A 13,374-nucleotide genomic window follows, 5' to 3' on the forward strand; every position below is an offset into this window, starting at 1 on the left:
TGTAGAATCACTAAATGTTTTTCTCTAGCGGTGCCTTATTGTTCTTCTCTAGAAGTCATTATATCTGGTGCTAATCATATCTCTCCTTTGTATGCTGAAATGCAAATTTACAGGCATCAAAAGTATCCCTGGTTTACTACGTAGTTACAGCCACTCCCAGTACACCCAGGGAGTCACAACATGGATGCTGCACCCGGAAGTCAGGTGCCTGGAACTTCCTGTGGCAGCCGTCTTGCTACACCCACTGATGGCAGTACACCTCATAAGCCACACCCCTCGAAATGGCTCTTTGTTCAAAGCTCTCCACCCATCCCCGGTGGGAGGTGTTCTCTGGTATATATGACTAACACATTTGAATAAGCATAAATAGTATATTTGTTTACTCAGTTATCCCATAAGTGCAAGTCAAAGATAAGTAAGTGAAACTTTTACAGAAATGATGTGGAAATAGATCTGTTCACATAAAATTAATTGGTATTTTAAAAGTCCTGCAGCATTATATCATAAAATAAAATAGAGGAAGGTAGATATATATATCTTTGTACTGTGTTAGTTAATTTAAAACAAAAATTGTAAACGACTTACCCCTACTGATGTCAAAATATATCAAATCCATTTGTAAAAAAGGAATTAGGAAAAATGTATAATGCATTCAATGTAGATATGGGTAATGAATGTGTTCACTGCTACGTCTTTGTTATAACAAAGGATGAGTTTTTTTTTTCTTCTTCCTGTCTCGCTTTTAAAGAGACAGGGATGGAATGTGTCTCTCTCCAATAGTGACGTGAGTTTGGTTTAACCCTTAGAGTTCAGGATTTCACATTTTTAGTTTGCTGTTTATACCGGAATAGGGAATATTAAATTTTATGGGATGTGCGATATAATTTGTGTTGTTTTGTGTTTAATGGCGATTTATTTGAACAATATATTTTTATTTTGTGACTCTATCACCTTTTCTGTTTTTACGATTATTTCTAAACCATTCATATATTTTTTGCCAGTTAGTCGCCCAGTCACAGCTGTCATTTCATCATGTCTCAGTCGTTTCTACTATGAAAGGTTTTTCTTTTCTTTATGGATACAGTGTTGTTTATTGTAAAGTTTTTACAATTTCCCAGTAATGTATATTGTTGTGAGATATACGTTATTTTCAGTGTTTGTTCTTTTTAGGTTTTAGTATGTGGCTAATTTATTACCTGCTGTTTTATCTTTTCTTTTAGGGAATACCAGTATAAAAATGCTGAATTTTGCCATATTGGTAAATAAACAATTAAACAAGGGGGGAATAAGGTATTAATTATATTCTCCAGTTTCTTGGAGGGCGCAGTAGGTATATTAGATAGGTTTTGAAGCTGACCTTTTTTCCCATAGGTTATGTTTATTAGATTACTATGAGGTATATCTGTTAGCTGAAATAGGAAAGTCTTGTCTTATATGTTTATTTGTTTATTTGTTTGTTTATTTATTTAGTATTCTCAGTCATGTGAAGTATAGATGACCACTAACTGTATTATAATCAGAGATGAAGTTATAAGAATGATCTAATGTATATTTTTTAGTTTTTGTTTTTATAGATGAAACCAGATGGTGGTCGATTCTGCACTGGATATGCTGCTGTTTACACCACATGAGGTAGTCTAAATTCGACCACTCCCTCCAATCCTATTGATACAGGAGACAGTGATGCATTAAATGCCCTCTCTAGATGGGTAGAACAGGAGTGGGTAAGAGTCTTTAGAGGTGTATGTAGGTTGTAGATTTTTTCCTGTTGTCAAATGAATTAGGTATGCCGAAAAGAAAGTCTAGATCTGAGCTGATGGATTCGGATGGAGATCCTTGCACAGGTGCAGCTGACCAAGAAGCAGTGAACGGGCCTAGAGTTGAGAGTCTTTCACCAATACCGACCATGCCTTGGTGACATTGGTCACGTCAGTGACTTCTGTTACTCTTTGTGTTCTTAAATCCCTACAGGAACAAGCGATACAACAAGGAATGGAGTGTGACATGCAGGGAGCCAGCTGACTGAGGAAGGTCTGTGGATAAAGGGTGGTAAGCTTTCTCTGCCATGAGAGCTCTTCTTAATGATGGCCCAAGTAACATCTGTGAAAGACAATTGTCAGTGTGTGCTTTGGTGACACCGGGTTCAGTACCCAGGTGGGCAGATTCACCCAGTCTTGTGAGACAAGTGCCTAGAACGAAGTGAGAAAAAACTGTAAAGAGTCCGTAGAAACACCCTGCACCTACTCTACCCATTCTTAGAGACTGCAAACTGATTATAGATGTATATCATGAGCACGTTGTATGCAAGTCTGTGCGTGTTGTGTAAATTTCTCTCCAGGTTTGGTCAGAGGCATTCCAGTGCAGAAAACGACATTATTGTTGAGAAGCACATGAAGGTGGTATGTAAAGAAAAATGTGTTTACAAAAAGTGTATATTTTATAGAAAAGTGGAAACTAGTAAATGGTGTATAAAATGTATATGTTCTGTTTTCTTTTTGCAATAAGCAGGTCTTTATGTAAGATGTTTTTTGGTTTAGCATAGACATGTATATTTTTATATAATTGACTGAATAGTGTGCTAAACAGGTGTATTCTCCAATTCCAGATCTTAAATCAGAGCTATTAGCATATGGTCTCCAGTCAGGAGACTGATTGATCCTAAAGGACAAGCGAGAAAGAGCTGAGTCAACACTAGAGGAGCTGATCCAACCGCAGAAACATCTATGGATCCACACCTCGCATTGTAGAAGGGTTAATCAACCAGAGCTGCACTGAGCGTTCTGCTCATGCTTATCCTTTTCAGAAAACCCTGTACAGTTTTAGACCAGCATTGCCAGAACAGTTAGAAGAGAGGACTTAGAGAACCTTGAGACATGGGAAAGTCCAACTACAAAGGGTGAGGACTCGCCTAGGAGTCCTTGGTCTCAAACCGGTGAAGAAAACCCCTTTCCCCTCTCCACCCATGTTTCAACGTTCAGTTAGGCAGGTTTTTCAACAGATCTTTCTACCTCTCTTCCTAAGGGAACACAGTACCCCTTAGAATTTAGAAATGGCAGAAGTAAGTCTTTAGGGGGGACTGTTGAGGATAAAGAATTGAGTATCCAAAAATACTTAATTCAGCCATTTCATAGACTCAGTTATATAGTTCAGTAGATGTGAACTAATACACATATTTGTGAATGCTTTTGTTTCTTACTAACATGTATATATGTATATTGCATATTCAGTGTATTTTCCTTAACCTCAGTATATATTAGGATATATATATATATGTAATTGTAAAATGGCCACCATTTCCTGGTTTACACCCAAGACAGATGGACAAAGAGAAATTCCTGGATCCTAGACTGACCAATCAACGGAGAATATGTAGATCTCTCTACGTCATGAAGCCCTGACTTACGATACTTGATTGGACTAAAACTTTTGTTTACACCCCCTTACTGCTCAGTTTAGAGTTTCTTTCAAACAATAAAGAACACACTTGGTTAAGAGCCGGTCATGGAGATAGATGTAACTGACTTTGCTGTGCAGTTATTTTTCATTCTCGCGTGCACACATGACATTTTAATTAGAAGCAGCAGCCGGATATCAAGAGATCCTTTGAGTCTCATCATCATCGTCATTCTGACCTTGACACAACCATGCATAGAGGTGTGCCGCCCCTGCAGCGGATCGAACCACTCGGATCTGGGGGTGGTGATTACTCGTGGCTCGAGGGTCTCCAGATTAGGGGCTAGTGACCACACTCAAAGGTAGAAGGGGGCTATTTACAGGGGAGAAGTTATATAGTTCGTGACGCCACCCGTGGTGTACAGTAATTGGGAGTACCGCCGCTGTCGTTGGGAGTACCCGGGGTGATGGAGTGGAGCAGCAAGATGACGTTACCCTCCACGGGTAGGGGTAGGCCTCGGGACTCTGGATGGTGATGCGGGGACGCAGTGCAGGGGTCACTCATGTACTCACTCAGCAATGAAGCAGACGCTGATAACAGGGTAAACCAAGTCTCTGACTGCCGTTGCCTCTCGGGAGTTCGTCCGGGTCCCATCCCCTGCAGCACTGCCTGGTGCTCCGTAACCTGCCTCCTGGTACAAAATTTAGATTGTCCGTTGTGGCCCGGTAGCTTGGAGCTTTCCGGGCCTCGCTCCCCACTATGGCTAAGTGAAGGAGCCTGCTCTCAGGAGCTCACGCTTGGGATTTCAGTGGGCTGCTTGCTAGAAAAGCCCTATCCCCCTCATTGCGCTAGTGCCCCCGATCTCTGAGCTGATGGGAACAGTCCATAAAGGCCCTGTCCTCCGCAGGTTAATTGCCGGGTCGACTGAAGCTTCTCCCCAACCTAGGGTCCGTGTACCCCGGCGACGTGCCTTCGGTCCCGGACCGGTGATAGGACCAGGCTGCTGACCGTCCTCCTTGAGGGGTTCAGAAAAGGTATTTTCTGGGGTATGCAGAGGGAGTTGGGGGCTAATATACAGGTTGCTAAACTGCTTTAAAACAGACAGTAAAGGTGGTGGCCTCAGTTAGTATAGGGAAAACCTGGTGGCAGGATCCCTTTAAGTACATGGGAGTTTGATGTTACTGCAGTGTCTGTATTTACACTCCATGACTATTGTATAACCAAAGAAATAGGCCAGAAATGCTCCCGATGCCGAAGGCCAGAAATGCTCCCGGTCATGATGGCCAGAAATGCTCCTGATGCCGAAGGCCAGAAATGCTCCCGGTCATGATGGCCAGAAATGCTCCTTATGCTGGAGGCCAGAAATGCTCCCGGTCATGATGGCCAGAAATGCTCCTGATGCTGGAGGCCAGAAATGCTCCCGGTGATGATGGCCAGAAATGCTCCTGATGCTGGAGGCCAGAAATGCTCCCGGTCATGATGGCCAGAAATGCTCCTGATGCTGGAGGCCAGAAATGCTCCCGGTGATGATGGCCAGAAATGCTCCTGATGCCGGAGGCCAGAAATGCTCCCGGTGATGATGGCCAGAAATGCTCCTGATGCCGGAGGCCAGAAATGCTCCCGGTGATGATGGCCAGAAATGCTCCTGATGCCGTTGGCCAGAAATGCTCCCAGTGCCATTGGCCATAAATGCTCCTGGTGCCGGTGGCCAGAAATACTCCCGATGCCGGTGGCCAGAAATGCTCCCAATGCCGGAGGCCAGAAATGCTCCCGATGCCAGTGGCCAGAAATGCTCCCGATGCCAGTGGCCAGAAATGCTCCCGGTGCCGGTGGCCAGAAATGCTCCTGCTGACCAGAAAAGCTCCCTGTGCCAGTGGTGGTAGCAGGCGGCCAGAAATGCTCCATTCCGGAGTTGCCCTGTCAACCGACAATGACCGCTCAGTGCCGGGTACTGCACTTCCACCTCCCATTCAAATCAAAAGGAGGTGGATGTGCAGTACTCAGCCACGGCTGCTATCAGAAGATGGGGCAGCTCCGGAACTGAGCAATTATGGCTGCCTGCTGCCACCACCGGCACTAATAACAGCTGATCGGCGGGGTTGCCAGGTGTCGAATCCCAGCCGATCTTACATTGATCACCTATCCTAAGGATAGGCCATCAGTGTAATAGTAGTGGACACCCACTCTAATATTGGGTATTTGGTTAACACTGGTCAAAAATTGTGAAAGCCATCGCACCGCGGCAAGGTGTACCCAGTCGTATGGTCCTATCTTGTCTCTAATATTAAAACCTCACCTTATGTCAGTGACTGTCTGCAACTACACGGCTATTGTGAACGTTACTAGAATTGCACGTTTCCAGATTCATTTCCAGCTTTTACCATCAGTGCAGGATCTAGTGATGATGCCAGTGCGGACTGAAACGTTGCCAGGTTGGACCTAAGAAGTGGCACTCTCCCAGGAGATACATATGTGTGGGGAAAAGTGACACAAGAGCTTCATTAATGTGTTGTTCTCCATAATTATAAGTTCAGTTGAGAGAGACATATGGTTTGAATGAAAGTAAATAATCCATATTTGTTACAGGCCATATGGAAGTCCATCATTTCATGGTAAAATTGAGGTTTAGATACATCCCCTGGAGGCAGGAGTATTTATGGCCATCGAGACTCATTACTCCATGATTGTAAATGTTCTGAGGAAAGTTCCACAAGCAGAATAATGGCATTTTTCATGTATTTTTCAATTCGTTTGTAAAAAAATCCAGACAGTGTGAAACTGGGTACAAGAGGGCACCCGGTAAGGGACGCAACACAAAAGGAAAAACGAAAGAAGGAATACAACGAAAGGCCCTGGCGGTAGGGAGAGAGGAGCGGGGGGGTCACCTCCTAACTAGGGATCATCAAATACCTCAAATATTCGGCTTTGCAAATATTTTCCGAATAGGTCGCCGCTATGCGAATATTCAATGCGCAATGTAAGTCTATGGCTAGCCCGAATAGTTCCGAATAGTTGTTATTCGGGTTTCTCATAGACTTACATTGCGCATTGAATATTCGGGAATAGTCGAATAGCGGTGACATATTCAGAAAATATTCGCAAAGCCGAATATTTGAGGTATTCGATCATCCCCAATCCTTAAGGCCCCATCACACGCAGCGATATCGCTAGCGAGCGTACCCGCCCCCGTCGTTTGTGCGTCACGGGCAAATCGCTGCCCGTGGCGCACAATATCGTTATTAGCCGTCACACAGACTTACCTGCCTAGCGACGTCACTGTGGTCGGCGAACCACCTCCTTTCTAAGGGGGCGGTTCATGTGGCGTCACAGCGGCGTCACTAAGCGGCCGCCCAATAGAAGCGGAGGGGCGGAGATGAGCGGCCGTAACATCCCGCCCACCTCCTTCCTTCCTCATTGCCGGCGGCCGCAGGTAATCTGTTGTTCGTCGTTCCCAGGGTGTCACACGTAGCGATGTGTGCTGCCGCAGGAGTGATGAACAACCTGCGTCCTCAACAATCAACGATTTTTTGAAAATGAACGACGTGTCAACGATGGACAATTTGGTGAATATTTTCCATCGTTAACGGTCGTTGGTTGGTGTCACACGCAACGACGTCGCTAACGATGCCGGATGTGCATCACGGAATCCGTCACCCCGGCAATATATCGTTAGATACGTCGTTGCGTGTGACGGGGCCTTAACACCTGAGTCTGCTCCCTGCACTCATTAAAGTCCCCAGACAGGTCCTTCCCCCGTGCGTCGTCACGTGTCTACACTGTCGTTGGCCCTAATCTTACCCTGACTAATGAAGACCAGCAATACACTTGAATAAGACAACAAGAGGAAAGTAAGACAAACAGGTAGGGAAATACACAAGAAATAACACTCCACGACTTCTCCAGCAGGAAACTTCTCTGCAGCAACAGAAGCAAACACCTCAGCTTCTCCAGAGAATGGTTCCTTCAAAGTAGACAGTGTAGAGTGAGCTATAGCCGGCATAGGGAGGAGTAAAAAGTGGATATTTATAGGAGAAGGGAGTGAGTGCAGCTCAGATTACAACCACCTGTTAGATCACAGCAGGATAGGAAGGAATCTTAACCCCTTCAGTGTTGGATGGAATTAAATAAGCTCCAACTCAGGGTAAATGATGAGTGGGAAGTAAAAGGAATCTGTGATCAACTATGCACTGTGACCTTCTGATCCCAGATTCTCCCGAGTTCACATCAGGCCGTGGCATACTCATGACAGTCAGCTCTTGGTGGCATCCTATTTGAATCCTAGTGCTGTCGAGTTTTCACTGACTTTGCTAGGAGAAGCTTAAGAAACTTCCACCAGTTTTGGGTTGGTTTTTTGCATGCAAGAACAAGTGACAAAACACAGATGGTAAAAACTAACACGCTGACCAATGCTGATGAAAATCTGATGCAGTAAAAAACTGATGAATAAAAAATACACTTGTCTAAGTGAGGGGTTTCTGCAGCTGGAAAGAATCTTAGAAGGTGTTTATAGTAACCCATTGTTGAAGTACATCCCTTTTATGTGTAAAGTGTTGTCTAATTTCAAATAAGCTCCTGGCTAGGGAGAATAAGACATGAGAAGTGAGTATACAGAAGAATTAACACATTCCCCTGCCTGTTTTATCACAGGAGGGATTCTGCCATGTCACCAGTTCTGTGAGCTCATCACAAAATCAAATTAGGGACATATAAGCTCAACAGTCTCCAGAGCTCCTGCATCAATGACTTGATTCGTGATGAGCTCATAAGGTTGTAAACATGGTAGAATCACTCCCGTGATAAAACAGGCAGGGAAATGTGTTACCTCAGAAAACAGCAGCTATGAGACCCTGCTGTTTTGTCACATATCATAATTGACTTGTTGCCAGACCAGTAGTCTTGGTAGGTGCTGACCATGACCTGGAGAAGCTCTGCATAGTTGGACACAGCAAATAACAATATTTAGGAAGGACACATTTATAAGATTATTTCAGCATGAGAATTTTTTTTACATATCCAATTGTGGAATTTAAGGGTGCTTTACACGCTGCGACATCGCTAACCATATATCGTCGGGGTCACGTTGTTAGTGACGCACATCCGGCCTCGTTAGCGACATCGCAGCATGTGACACCAAGGAGCGACGATCAGCAATTTGCTCGTGACGCACAACCGACGGGGGCGAGATCGCAGCGCGTAAAGTGCCCTATAGAGACATAATTTGGGAGATTGACTTCTGTGTTTTGATTCTTTCGAGCACTACAGGAGCTATCCTGTTCAAGGTTGTTGGAAGGGCTGCGCTCACAGGCTCAATATAATCTGAAGATTTAATGCCCCTCTTACAAAGGAAAATGAATGTCCTTTCCCAACCATTAGGCTGTGTAGAGATTCCCGCTAATGGAATGACAAACTACAAATTTATTTGTCATGCCATCGCATCTTTTATATGGACATCAAAGAAAATCTTTTACAAGGTTTTTGTGACCTAACTTGAGTGCAGTATAATATAGGGGCAGAGACCCCAATTCCAGCAATGTGTCACTGAGCTGCTGTGTCACGGGTGACAGATAGTCATGTGCTTTCGGACAATAGAAGGTCACAGCGTTTGGCTGCGCAAAATGCTCCCTGACTTTCTATTGTTCCTGCTGTCAATATTCATTGTACATTGTCCAGCTTTCCTGCTGGATTTTCATCTCTTCCTCTTTAGGACCCAGCGTAGCTCTCCTTGCATCCAGCTGCTGATTATCAGTATTGCCCTTGTACTTAAATACTCTAATTTTCCCTGAACTTGTGCTGGTGATAATATTCAGTTCATTCAAGCTCTGGTTGCAAGCAGGTGGCTTGTACTCTGTGGTATCATTGCTGAAGATTTGCTGGACATCTACCTGTGTCATCTGTGGATAAGTAGTTCATGCATTTTGCCCCATGTGCCCCCCTTGTGTATTCTCCAGTGTTTAGTAGGGTTGACGAAGAGCTCATCCCACCCTTTCCCTATTTAGGGCCCAGCACTAGGGATACCTAGGGTCAGGTATCCAGCTCGGCGCATAGGTGCGGAACATATGTAGGGTGGTCAGGGACCCCAGGGCCCAGCGGTAGGGATTCCTAGGGTCAGGTATCTGGCTCAGCGCATAGGGGCGGAACCTATCTACGGTGGTGAAGGACCCCATATACCAGCGGTAGGTTTGCTCAGGGGTCACCATCTCCCTCTTCCATAGAAGCAGGGTTTTCCTTCCCTTTCGCTTGGTACTTGCCCGTACCTAGCTTGGCAGCTGCTCTAGTTTTTATAAAATCACAGTTTTATCAGCAGGAGATTATCACTACATGACTAGTAAACCAACAACTGATTAGCAACTTTTTGTCTATGCAGAGTGTACACAGATAGCTGCCAATCAGTTTTGTGGGTGGGGTTATACATAGCTTAACGTGCTAGATTTGCACCAGAGAAAACTGGTACTTTATCAAAATGACAGCAGCCAACCCAGTAAGCAACACATCGCTGGAATCTGGGGTTTTGTATCTACATTTTTCGGCTCTTAGATGGGAGAACAAAAACCTGGTGACAGATTCCTTTTAAATATACATTTATTTACAGTATATAAAGTATACAACTCCGATATCCTCTCGTTTCTGGAGATAAAGGTCTGCATGACTAGCTCTGTGAACTAACCGTTAATAACATGGATGTTGCTTGCAAAAAAACCCAAAAACCTTGATTTTTTTATATAGATATGGCTGGCAAAAAACATCCCTGTTGCAGCAAGAAGTCCAGCAAAATCCCCGCGCCGCGTCTGGCTCTTAGCAACAAATCATAAGCTTTTTGTGTTGTTGTAACCCTTGCATGCCCGGTATTTCCGTGCTGTGCCAGAGTCTAGAAATTGGGCTTTGTGGGACGTGAACTTGGTTTTCCTGCCCTGACACTTGCGGTTATGATCTGTCGACTCCCAAGTGCTTCTTGAAGTGCCGACCACTCAACCGCTAGTAAAAATTGCAAACAAATTGGACCCGGCTTTTAAGAGGCTTCATGGAGAGGTTATGATGCGGGTCTGGAGTGCCTGCAATTTACTATATCGGAGCTGCTCTATGTATTGAAGGATAAATGAAAATGGATTATGTCATAGGCAGTAATACCCAGCTCGATTCTGTCCAGTCTATTGGTTAAATTCTGGATCATTTTATTATTGTCCAAAAAGTCTTTCCATTCATGGAACTGTAGAGGTGGTCGAGTCCCTACACTGTTTTATGCTATACAGTCATATGTAAAAGTTTGGGCACCCCTATTAATGTTAACCTTTTTTCTTTATAACAATTTGGGGTTTTGCAGCAGCTATTTCAGTTTCATATATCTAATAACTGATGGACTGAGTAATATTTCTGGATTGAAATGAGGTTTATTGTACTAACAGAAAATGTGCAATCCGCATTTAAACAAAATTTGACCGGTGCAAAAGTATGGGCACCCTTATCAATTTCTTGATTTGAACACCCCTAACTACTTTTTACTGACTTACTAAAGCATTAAATTGGTTTTGTAACCTCATTGAGCTTTGGACTTCATAGGCAGGTGTATCCAATCATGAGAAAAGGTATTTAAGGTGGCCACTTGCAAGTTGTTCTCCTATTTGAATCTCCTATGAAGAGTGGCATCATGGGCTCCTCAAAACAACTCTCAAATGATCTGAAAACAAAGATTATTCTACATAGTTGTTCAGGGGAAGGTACAAAAAGTTGTCTCAGAGATGTAAACTGTCAGTTTCCACTGTGAGGAACATAGTAAGGAAATGGAAGAACACAGGTACAGTTCTTGTTAAGCCCAGAAGTGGCAGGCCAAGAAAAATATCAGAAAGGCAGAGAAGAAGAATGGTGAGAACAGACAAGGACAATCCACAGACCACCTCCAAAGACCTGCAGCATCATCTTGCTGTAGATGGTGTCACTGTGCATCAGTCAACAATACAGCGCACGTTGCACAAGGAGAAGCTGTATGGGAGAGTGATGTGAAAGAAGCCGTTTCTGCAAGCACGCCACAAACAGAGTCACCTGAGCTATGCAAAAGCACATTTGGACAAGCCAGTTACATTTGGGAAGAAGGTCCTGTGGACTGATGAAACAAAGATTGAGTTGTTTGGTCATACAAAAAGGCGTTATGCATGGAGGCAAAAAAACACGGCATTCCAAGAAAAGCACCCACAGTAAAATTTGGAGGAGGTTCCATCATGCTTTGGGGCTGTGTGGCCAATGCCAGCACCGGGAATCTTGTTAACGTTGAGGGTCGCATGGATTCAACTCAGTATCAGCAGATTCTTGACAATAATGTGCAAGAATCAGTGACGAAGTTGAAGTTACGCAGGGGATGGATATTTCAGCAGGACAATGATCCAAAACACCGCTCCAAATCTACTCAGGCATTCATGCAGAGGAACAATTACAATGTTCTGGAATGGCCATCCCAGTCCCCAGACCTGAATATCATTGAAAATCTGTGGGATGATGTGAAGCGGCTGTCCATGCTCGGCGACCATCAAACTTAACTGAACTGGAATTGTTTTGTAAACAGGAATGGTCAAATATACCTTCATCCAGGATCCAGGATCTCATTAAAAGCTACAGGAAGCGACTAGAGGCTGTTATTTTTGCAAAAGGTCTTTTATGTTGAGGTGCCCATACTTTCGCACTGGTCAAATTTTGTTTAAATGCGGATTGCACATTTTCTGTTGGTACAATAAACCTCATTTCAATCCAGAAATATTACTCAGTCCATCAGTTATTAGATATATGAAACTGAAATAGCTGTTGCAAAAACCCAAATTGTTATAAAGAAAAAAGGTTAACATTAATAGGGGTGCCCAAACTTTTTCATATGACCGTATGTTGTCTACCTGTTTTACACTAAACACATTATATAAAGTGTTGATTGTTATAAATGTGTGTGTAGCGGCACCCCCGCACACTCCCGCTCCCATGCCTCGGCGGGGGTGCAGTTCTCCTAAACTGTCCGGCGGTCCTGCTTCTAAAAGACAGAGTAAAGTCTGGCTCAACCACCTGAAAGTGGGTGCTCTAGCGTAAAAATAACGTAGTAGTAAGACTCTCTGACACAACAAATGTAAACGTGGAGGTAGAAAAAACTGGAGAGTTGCTTTCTTTGGGGATACTTTAATGTTAAAATATTACAAAATACAAATACAGTCCATAATTCAATCTGACGTTTCGGCCTATAATTTGGCCTTCATCAAGGATCTGTTACCTATAAACATAAAGTGAGTGTTTCACATTCCTTGTCCGTAGCCCTTAATTGGTCCAATGCTGCTAGCTTGGAATCCTGCTTAAATACAGGCGCCAGATTTCTCCCCCCTCAATCAATAAACCCTGAAATTTACACACAATATACCAAACTCTACCTTGGTTAGAAGTTATACAGTTTTTCTCACATCCCATGCTTCATGTGAATGCCCTACATTCACTTTATGTTTATAGCTAACAAATCCTTGATGAAGGCCAAATTGTAGGCTGCAACGTCGGATTGAATTATGGACTGTATTTGTATTTTGTAACATTTTCACATTAAAGCATCCCCAAAGAAAGCAACTCTACAGTTTTTTTATACCTCCACGTTTACATTTGGTGTGCCAGAGTTAGGCGGGCTTTGCATGTTGCGACATTGCAAGCCGATGCTGCGATGTCGCACGCGATAGTCCCCGCCCCCGTCGCAGCAGCGATATCTTGTGATTCCTGGTGTAGCGAACATTATCGCTACGGCAGCTTCACATGCACTCACCCGTCCTGCGACGTCGCTCTGGCCGGCGTCCCGCCTCCTTCCTAAGGGGGCGGGTCGTACAACGTCACAGCGACGTCCCAAGGCAGGCGGCCAATCAAAGCGGAGGGGCGGAGATGAGCAGGATGTAAACATCCCGCCCACCTTCTTCCTTCCGTATAGCCGCCGGCAGCAAGTAAGGAGATGTTCCTCGGTCCTGCGGCTTCACACACAG

This window comes from Anomaloglossus baeobatrachus, chromosome 10 (genome assembly GCF_048569485.1).
Source record: "Anomaloglossus baeobatrachus isolate aAnoBae1 chromosome 10, aAnoBae1.hap1, whole genome shotgun sequence".
Lineage (NCBI taxonomy): Eukaryota > Metazoa > Chordata > Amphibia > Anura > Aromobatidae > Anomaloglossus > Anomaloglossus baeobatrachus.